The sequence below is a fragment of the Rhyacophila brunnea genome, unplaced genomic scaffold, assembly GCF_057557595.1.
Source record: "Rhyacophila brunnea isolate RB1 unplaced genomic scaffold, BYU_Rbru_1.0 scaffold_3, whole genome shotgun sequence".
NCBI classification, from domain to species: domain Eukaryota; kingdom Metazoa; phylum Arthropoda; class Insecta; order Trichoptera; family Rhyacophilidae; genus Rhyacophila; species Rhyacophila brunnea.
In genome coordinates, this window is record NW_028232965.1 from 18169384 (window position 1) to 18180656 (window position 11273).

An 11273-nucleotide genomic window follows, 5' to 3' on the forward strand; every position below is an offset into this window, starting at 1 on the left:
AAAAATAATCTATTAACAAATGAGGCGGCATTTTGGCGCTGCCTAGGGGCGGCATTTTATCTAGGGACGTCACTGATAATTCCTATAAAGTTTATAACTACTAACAGGGTAGGTAATAAACAATAGTTATGGTTTCTTTATTTATATACCTATAAGGTTTATATTTACAAGCACGAAAGAAAAATAATACTATTACTTTAAACATTTTTTAATAGTGTTAGTTGATAACATTGAAACGACAGAAAGTGATTAATTATTGTAAATTGGTGAGGTTTCATAGGTACTTACATTCACAAAAAGAATAACAAACTTTTAGGCAGCCAGCACACAAGCAGACAATCCTCGAATATTGTATTATAATTTCAATAATTGTTAACACCTTTTAAACAAATACTCGATGAAAATAAACTGTTTATCTTGTAGTTTTTATAAACTTCCTGCTGGTGAATAGTCACAGCATATTTGAGGCGGGTCATACAAATCACTACACATGCATTGAAATATTTACATACAAAAGACAAATCTTTCTCATCGCATATTAAATAAACTCACTCCACACATATTATTTATCGGCGACAATTTTTAGGTTTTCACTATAATTTATTTATTTACTTCAAGACAAAATAAATGCCACAATGGATTTCCGCCGAGTACGGATATTTATGTTCAAGCAACCGCACGACCAACGGCGACCACGGCTTTTGCCACAATGATTTCTGTTATTTTATTTTGCTTCGCTCGTTCATTTATTTCGTTCTCGACTCTTTGAATTGAGTGAATCATTAAATTAATTTTGTTTGGGGGCTAGGTATGACTATCCTCTTATTCCAGTAATCCAGCGTAATACTATGTTATTATGTAGGTATATTATGAGAGGACCCAATAATAAAATTGACTGGAACAATAGTAATGATTAAATTTGAAGACAATATAATATTTAGTTGATATAGAAAGAGAGCTCCTCAATAGAAATCACTCAAATCACAATATCCAAACATATTATTTTACTAGGTATCAATTTAAATTTTCGAGTTTTTGTTCTATGTCATAAATCATAATGGCTGAGGAACTACCATAATATAAATAATACTTTCTGTCTATACTGCCCATTAGAAGTCGTATGTAAATAAACAATAGATTTGTAGTAGTAGACAACAGTAACAGTAGGAGTAGAACATCGATATATCGGACTTCGGATATAACGGACAAAATATCCGGCCCAATGTGAAAATGTGTTAAAAACACCCTGTTAATGTTATACCTACATGTTTAAATCCAAATGTCACTGCTTGTGAACAATGTTCTGCGCGTGATAATCTACCTAATAGAAATAGACTATTCGTCAGATAACGAAATTCAACTATATTATACGCATTTTCATAATTTTAGACTTTTAGAGAGTAAAGTTGATTATAAAAAAGCAGGTTTAATTCTTTTCTCAAAGCAGGATTACCGAAAGCAAGCGCGTCGACATCGAACATTAACGTCACTCCACAACGGGTGTATCTGGATATATCATCCGAAGATGAATAAACAGGATTTTGTTTGTGTTTTTAACTTAAACGGACACCCCCTCACCCGCATTGGGCCGTTATATCGAGGTTCTACTTTATTTACAATTTTTGCCTTATTTGCTGTCTCTCAGCAACGCATGGGCGTCAATGATTTTAATATTCTTGAATGGTGGTGACTGTGAAATCTAAATCGATATTATTTTAAAACTGGGTGGTTTGAACTATTCAAGTGAATGACCTCACCAAACCACACCCGGTCTTACTCAGGTGATCACGAGACCCTGTGGTTTGCATCCTGTATTTCTCCGCCACATGTACACGTTGAACGGGTAACAAGACTAAGCTCAAAGAGCCTGCCAGCAGAGCTACCATGTCCAGCCAAGAATTAGCTGGTGTTACTGTTAACTGATGATACGGAGTCAAAGCGGTCTCCATTCGCCATTTGATATTTGGAAAAAAATATATATAGGTATGTGCCTGCCTTTGGTTGAGGCATCCCATTTTTTCTGACATGTCTTTAACGCTGCATCCAGCGTCATTAGACGGATAGTCCTGGTTTGAACTGTTCAAAAAAGGCCTCCGCCTTTAAAATTTTCTGACGAATCAAAACACTCTTTTAATAAAATAAACAAAATTAATAACAAAATAAACGTCATATGTACCTACATAAAATAATAGTAATATTATGACTGCAATAAACTGAAGAAAAACAAACAAAACAAAAAAGAATCATAGTTTAATCCTGGTTGGCTTTTCTGCAGTTATTGTGTAAAATTTGTGGATATCTATCAAAATAATCTGATAATACGCACGTGATACCATTTATTATGACGATTCCTGTTTAATATGTCATTACGTGGCACGTATCAAAATAAGTGAGCAACATCGCTCGTGATATAATATAACGAATTCGGATCCCGGGGGTTGTGATGTACGAAGGTTAGTAAACATATTTTTTGTTGTTATGTTAATCTGACAAAAATTCGTCGCATCTTTACAACTTAACCTTAAAAAAATAATTTACGAGAAAAGAGGACGAAAACACAACTTTCAACTATATCACTAAGGTTGGAATATAATAATATATGATAAAATCATAATCTGAAAAAATGCGTTGCGTCTTTATAACTCTGACGTTAAAAAATTACGAGAAAAGAGGACGAAACCACAACTTTCAGTTATATCTTATATCAATAATATAGTCGGAATATAATATGACACAGATGATTAAAATCTCAAAAGAAAGGTTTATTGTTTTAGAGTTTATTGGCACTGTTCTAAACAGTGACGTCCCTAGACAAAATGCCGTCCCTAGACAGTGTCAAAATGCCGCCACATTTTTTTATACAGTACTTTTTATATCCTTTCATGACTCCAATATCTAATAAGTGTGTAGAATGGATACATTACTAAAAAGATATAAGTATACTACTAAATCTAATATAAATGCCATCTCTGCTTCAATAGACAATATTGCCTATAGTCTACGGTTTCACATAGGTAGGTACATTTAAAAATACACCTGACAACTTCCATAACTCGCGAGTGACTGAAAGTGACGTCCAATGACAACGGAAGTAAACTAGACATCGCGAACCCGACAAAAAAATATAGTCATGTTGAAGATTTTATAGTAGTTACCTAATTAATATACTTATTTTGTTTACAACTAGTGAGCTGATTTTTTTAATGGAAAGATATTTCCGTTATTACTAAGTTTAGGTAGCTTTCCATATATACCTAATGATTCTCCTCTATTTGCCGCCCTTTGAGTAACTGCCGCCCCCAAGCGACGCTCAATCTGCCTACCACCACGGCACGTCACTGGTTCTAAATACAAACTGCCTGACTGGTTTAAGTGAACCTACAGTGCGAGTAGTGCGACGTTACTTATCAGCAGGGCTTTTTTTTAAAAAAAAAAAGGTGCCGGAAATCACTTCATGTCAAGCTTTTTACTAAATAAAATTATATTCAAATGTCACTTAAATGAAATTTAAAGGAGCTATGCCACGAAGCGAACAAAAAAAGGTTGATTTTTACGATAATTTTTTATTTTAGTCAAAACAAAGCTACAGAAACAATAAAATACATACATTATATTTGAAATATATTGTACAAATAAGACTAAATAAGACTAAATAAGACTAACTTTAAAATATAATTGTAAATACATATGTAATGTATTTATTTATGAACTTGAATAAAAGTTTAGAGTGATTTCCAAAGTTTTTTCCAATTCTCGTCTGATACATCATCTCGATTCCTTTTCTTAGTGTTAGAGTCTAAGGCCGAATGTCTTCCTTTAAGTAACCACCTATCAACATATTTTGAAGGATCGAAAAGTGTCAAGGGTGGTCCCACGAGTTTGATGAACAAGAGTGCCGAAACTGTTTTAGTGTTTAACGAAGCTCTTGTTGGGGTAATAATAAGATTCATTTGCGAAAACCCCCGTTCACATTCACTTGAAGAAATGGGAATAGAATTCAGAGCATATACCAAACGCAAGAGTTTTTCAGAATATGTCTTTTCGAGAATGTATTCGCGAAATCCACGAATCATTTCTCGTTCATCTAGTTGTAGCCTGATCGAAATGTTTCTAATTTCCATCTCTCCAAATGTCAACCGATTATCAATGTCTTCAGGCCAATATTTTTGGTCAAGTACGCGAGCCCAAAGTGCAAACTCAACATCTTTATTATCTAGCAGCCTTTTTTCAATTGACGTTTTCAACGTGGAATAAAATATTTTCGGATCAATAGGAGGATCATTTTTAGAAACTTTTTCGTGAAGTAAAACTCCACGAAAATGCAGATTGCTTATAGCAGCTGCAGCACATTTATAATAGGGTCCAAAATTCTGTTTTCTTTCTTCAAAAACTTCAACGAGTTCATTTATTTTTCGATTTGCAATGTAAAGGTTCACATTGCGATTTTGTAGGTCCAAACTAAGTTCCGACAATTCTTGGAGAGCGTCGCACATCAATGCTAGATCCAATAAAAATGCTGTTGATGTTATTTTGTTCTTTAAGCCACTGTAAGTACACTTGTCATTTTTATCTCTTGTAGGGTCATTCATCGCTTCTTCAAAATGACGCACAAGGGATTCATAATTATTCCACACAGCCGAAACTGAACGAAAACTAGATGCCACCCATCGGGTACTTAAAACTCTTCCGATTTTCAGTACCTCAACGCCTAGTGATTCTGCACATAAATGCAACTCTCTATTATTTTTCGGCGACGCGTGGTATAAAACATAAAGTTTATCAATAAATGATTTGAATCTATTGATCCCTGAAATTTTTTTTACAACTTCACTTACTGATAATTCTAATCTGTGATTAGTACAATGCCAAACTATAATTGAAGGAAATTTTTCTGTCAGCAATTTTTTCACTCCATTTTTAGAACCTAACATCACAGCAGCGCCGTCGCATGCAACCGAAACTAAATATTTTTTTAAATATTCTTCTGTCATCCCATATAAATCAAGAGATTGGAGCAATGATTCAAATATTCCTTTTGCCGTTACGTCTTTAAGTTCAATCAAATCCAAAAACAAATTAATTGGTGAATTCATTCCAACACTTTCGACACAGCATCGAACATACACAATGAGGGTGGTTTTTTGGCTTATGGTGGTAGACTCATCAATTATCAAAGAAATTATATTTTTCGATTGAACAATTTCTTTGAAAACATTTTTTCTCATTTCATCACATATATGATTTACAATGTTAACACATGCGTTAGTGGAATGGAGAATATGACCCATTTCGATCCCATTTAGTTCTTGGAGATTAATTTCACTTTCAAACATATTGAATGATTGATTTTCCTTAGCTACTTTATATGCAGTTCGAAAAATGTTTGCTGTTATTACTTTTTCGCGAGATAACGATTTTAAAAAAGTATTTTCAATCTGCTTTTTTTTGGCTTCAGAAATGATTTTTAACGCTGCTTTGTGTGCAATAGATCCTCTGTGATCGAAAATTTTTTTTCGAAGTGACCCCAATTGTAGCTTCCTCTCTTTCCCAGAATACGTGATTTCATTATTGGCCCATTCTTTGGATATTTTCATTCCCATTGTCGTTTCAGTTCCAAGAGTTCCAACGTTTCTGCAAATTGTGCAGCCAAGTTTCATTTTGTGTACGTTCAACCATTCGTTTTTTGAGCAAAAATCGTTTTTTTGATCTAATGACCAGCAGTCTGGCCAATCGTTTTGAGTTCGACCTTGATCCCCGAGATCAGCTAGAGATGATTCAGGAACATCTACATGTACCGATATTTCCATATCTTCTGTCATCGTTTCTGTTTTGAGCTTTTTATTTGCGGAATCGGCGCCGCTGCCGGTGGTTGAGAAGTAACAGGAAATTTTTTTCATATTTAAACTTGGGGTTGCACTAAATAATATATAAAATAGTTGCACAACACGTAATCGTAACACAAACTGACTAAACAAACGTAAATAACAATATACGCAGATGCTGCCATGCGATAAACGTCAAACTGTCAAAATCATAATACGCAGCATACGTATGAAGCTAGTTACATACGCATGTTTGCTATTTAAACTATACGGTTACTTCACTAACACTAACACGCCAACATTCAAAATGGCTTCCACCTGTACCTTATTTTATCATTTTAACGAATTATTATTGTAATTACTTAAGCGCAAATATTTTTTCGTTTAATTGATTTTGAAATAAAACCGTGAAAAAAGGTGCCGGAACGCCGTTCCACCGCGTTAAATGGAAAAAAAAGCCCTGCTTATCAGTAAACCAGACATCCTTTTTTGCTTCAATTTCATAACAATTTAGTGTCCATCTATCTATATGAGAATTTCATATATTTAGAGTCCATATTATGATGTATCTATTGTCTAAGGTCCATATCTAAAAAGTTTTTTTCAATACGTTTGGTTTAAATCTTTAATTTAAAAATTGTAGAATTATTAAGCATTACATAATTTATCGATTCCAACTCTTATGCATCATCTAGGTTTTAGAGTACCAGGATATTAGGGCACGTAGCGTATTAAGGTATTTTAGCGCCCAGTGCAACAACGAAAAATGCGCTCCTTAATTAATACTAAGCTTGTAGGCACCTATGCACACTTAAAATCAACCTATAAATAGGTACTAAGTTCGATAGCGTCTGATTACCATTAATATAATTAAATAATACGGATTTAATAACTAATATATATTTAAAAATGTAGGGCTCTCTAAAACTGAACAATTCAAGAATTTTTGTTAGTATAAAAATCTTAGAACTCTTCATATACCTACTTATTTTTTTAAGAAAATAATGAACTTTCAACATTATAATATGTAACAGTGGTGAAGGATGGAAGTAGACTGTTAAAATCCGACATAAATAGTGTACACTTAACTTTGTCAGTCAAACGTATTTGTTTTCATTGAACAAGACTACAATGTTTTTTAATTTTTTAAATTCAATTACACCCTGCGACCCTGCCTAATCCAAGCCATATTATAGTTGAACTGGTCATTTCGAAAACCCCATAACTGACAGAAATCAATTTTTCAGGAGAGATAAAAAACCGTGTATTTTTTTTTGTTTAGTGACGTACGTTAAAAAAAACTCCTCGAAAGCTGTAGAATAATATATGGAGTATTTGAGTTCCAAAATAAATAGGAAATTTTATCTAATTTAATGGCAAAATCTGTTTTAATTTCTTGCAATTGTGTTGTTTTCGAAATGACCATGTGGAATACCGTTATAATTGTTAATTATTAATTAATTTCAATTTAAAAAAAAATATTTAAGTCATTTAATTTTTGTTGTACTGGATCTTTCTATGAGAGAAGAATACTCATATGAAGTATTGATCCAATCTTGACGCCGGATTCAGCGTTTTGCAGTACCGAAATCCCTATCACAGGGAAGAAATGAGTGACCCCGCATTGGTACAGCATAAAAATACTTTGAAATCTTTCGTGTCAGTCAAAGTAAGAAAAAATCAAAGCCACCGTCTGAAAAAATGTACAATTCTGTAATTTGCGAGAGTACAAATCGATCTATATAGTCCATCAAAAATGTGCACACTTCATTTGGCCCTTTTTTGCTAGTCCTTCGTAGTAGCAATACAATCTTGCCTTATTTGACTTAAGGTTATGTATAAAATAGAGTTTACCCATAGCTTGCGATAATCAGAAAATTCATGCACATGAATATTCGGAAGTGAAAGATTTTGCATATAGTCGATGTACTGTAGCTAAAGATAATCAGTGCGAAAACAACACAACTACTGCATTTATGTTGTTTTCGAACTGACTTGAAATTTTGACTTGAAATAAAATCGTGTTGCATATTCACAATTGAGTTGTTTTCGAAGATAATGATAGGTTTACCCTCAATAAACAATAATCCGTAATAAACGCATTTTGCCATTTTGTCTCAGTTATGGGGTTTACGAAATGACCAGTTCAGTTAATGTTAATACTTACCATATTTTACTTGCAGAATTAGTCGATATTTACCTATTGATTTTTTTCTTAGATACCTATTATAATTCTTGAATAAGGTGTCGATGCCGAACTGTTGAAAAGTTCCGTCCAAAATGAAAGTCTGCGACTTCTTCAGCTTTCCTATCAATTTTTTTCGTTCGACCTGTTTTATCGTCAAATTAATTTTTTCGTTTTGTTTTTCTTCCAAGAAAATAATGTTTTTTTTAATAAAATTAATGTGATGGACACCATGCTCAAATAAAGGAATTCCATCTTATATAAAGAGCAGAATGATGTCATCGTAAATTTACCACATGGTGCATATCTCAAAAATGTATGGAGTACGACCCCTCAAAGTCAAGAGGTCTCACGAATATTCAGGAGAGTCGCAGATATCGATAATTATATTCCATCTGTGTGAGCCGAGTTTATGTGGACGTTGTTGTATACCACAGAACAGATCTGTGTTCCATGTAGATATAATACCTACATATATTTTCAAGAGTCAGTCTATTTAGCTATCTCGCAGTAAGTACTTCATTTATATAAATAAATATATTAAGTATATAAGTATATATTTCACATTCTTAATTCGTTAGCTTCATTTTTTCCGTCAGTAGTGAGGTCAAACATGGCTGAAACCAGTCTTTTGAGCCTTCTTTTGCCAGGACTTCGCTTACCGGAAATGTTCTTTCGAATAATACGAGACATACAGACCTACAAACTTATCTGGAGAATGGCCAAAAAATGGAACTACGAACTACTAGAAAATATCAAAGAGATTGACCGTACAACGTCTTTGGGAAATATGCATTTTGAACAGTGGATTAATTAAATTTATCAATTTACTTTAATAGAACAAAACCAATAGCTAAGTAGGCATACAATAAAAAACTAATATTTCTTTTTATACAACATACATTGAATTAGATAAGTAAATGATAAATGTTAATATTTTTGGAAAATTATCGAGCGCTCCGGTTCGTCAAATTTTCCATTTCGAACGCTGATTAGTGATTACAAAACCATCTAGCAAAAGGTTATAAATTAATATAACTTTTTAATTTACGCAGAACCGGTCTCAATGTCGAATTATTATATAATATATTACCATTTATTAACAATTTATATAATATATTAAATTTAAATAATATATAGTAACAAAACTGGCAACAATTATTGAAAAAAAAATCATTAAAGATTTTCTCAAAATTTATGTTATTAGCTTCGTCACTTTGAATGGATAAAATTTCAAAGCTGTTTGGTCTGTTCAACGGTTGGTAAACAAAACGTAAATCATTGTTTTTCAATACCTAGTAGAAAATTTTAGAGATCTTTTTGATTATGTTTCCAAAGGGTCGACGGCGACAAAATTCCTCTCTAGATTGAGTAAAAGAGCTTTTTGGTCTACCTTTCCATCCTATCAGCTCTATCTGGTTGATTTTTCTATAATCTAAGCTGGTTGGCTAATAATTTAGAATTGAGTGCTGCAAAGGTCCCGCGTAGGCTCAAAACTAACTTTCATTTTTTTGTAAAATTTTCCTCAATAGTGTCCCAATCAAAAAGGGACTGGTCCCGGGATTGTCGTTTTTTCGATAGTTAATATTTTTTTATTATTTATACAAATAAATAGCATTGATAAAATCGGTCAAGAATGTCAAGTATAATATTTATACTATTTAAGACATTTAATGTTAATGTGTACGTTCAATCTTGGAAATACATGGGTTTATGGAGTAAATAATATTCTAATATAGATAATAATGTGAAAGTAAAACAGTTTTTTTCATTTATTTAAGAAAAGATAACATTCATAAAATTCGGCGTAGAAACAAATGCCTGCCTGCCTGCACGTCCGTGGCACTAGCGAATAGACGCCGTTCGCGTGCCAAAACGTCAGTGGCGTCTAGCTGGTTAAATGAACGAATTTATTATTTTTCTGTTGTTCTTACGATTGCGACAACAAAAAATGGTTATTTATTATCCGTGAGCATCCGGCGATTCCCCCTGTGACATGTGCAAGTACATACACTTCACTAACATAATTTTGTACACATACTGATAATTGATTGTGATTGATAATAAAATCAATTCGGAAGGTTTCGGGATTATATTTAGGTACTAATCCCGGGATTCATAGGTATTGAAAATTGTCCGGGACCCCGGGATCCCGGAATTGGATTCACTAGTAGTAAGTACTTTGGACAAATAAAAGATGGCAGCGCTATTCTGCATTATGCTTTGATTCGATGGCAATATAGAAATAGATGCTATCGAAAGAAAGTATCGATACACTGGTATCGGTAATGGAAGAAAAGTATCTCTAAATATCGGCTAAAAAGAATTGATACCTACTTTTACTACCTATCTCGAGAAATAAGAAGGCGCACACAGATTGCGAAAATTGCGACGACACGCCTTCCCACTATAATACGAAAGGATCGAGGAATTTTAATCCCTACGTGATGCTTGTGCAAAAATTTTAGGGTTCTTCACGTTTTTGTACGGTGTCTAGCCATGGACACTGAGGGCAAAGGCAAGTGATGCCTTCGAAGTATGGTGTTGTCGCCGAATACTTCGTATTTCGTTGACAGAGCACATTACGAACTAGTCAATCATTCAGAGCAGATAATGGAACGGCTTTAGACAATTTGAGATGCACCCAGGGGGGGGGGGGCAAGGGGCCCTGGCACCCCCCAGACATGAAAATTGTCAGAATGATTTGAAACATTGAAATTGAAGGCCAATAAACTATATCTTGAGCTTAGACAAATAAAAACACGGCAAAAAAATGATTTGTAATTCTCCAGCACCCTTTTTAGAAAAATTCTCGGTGTCCACCCGAATTCCGGAGTGGTGTAGGTCATGGTTGGGGAGGCTGTTGGGGGCCCGCCGTGTCGGCTTGACCAGATAAGTGAGATAAATACACATCATAAATTAGCTAAAAGTCGCCTGCGGCGCTATTATACTTCATGGCCATGAACATTGCACTACCTATCTATTCCATTTGAGTAGTTTTTTTGCAACCCGGTTTTCGTCTTTCAGCATCTTCAGGCACTATGCGCACTTATCAATGGTAAATATACACTGAGGACTTGGTGCCTGAAGATGACGAAAGACAAAACCCTGGTCACAAAAAACGACTCTAATGGACTAGTACAACACTTAAATCCGTTATAATTTAAACATAGGTGTCTTGTAGGACTTTAATGACTATCCCGATAATGAGGATACTCGTAAAGGCAATCTATGAATTAATAAGCCCTTCATGGAATATATAAATA

General features: G+C 33.8%; 1 protein-coding gene across 2 annotated transcripts in view; it reads right to left on the bottom strand.

Moving 5' to 3' along the window:
• LOC147067997 (SH2 domain-containing protein 4A-like) overlaps window positions 1-711 on the bottom strand; it is an 89778-nt gene extending 89067 nt beyond the window's left edge. The window contains exon 1 of one of the 2 annotated variants that reach the window (XM_085952027.1): window positions 289-711. The gene's annotated coding sequence lies outside the window, so the exon portion shown is untranslated. The remainder of the gene's footprint in view (window positions 1-288) is intronic. The other variant, XM_085952028.1, reaches the window with a different exon arrangement.
• Window positions 712-11273: the final 10562 nt, after the last annotated feature.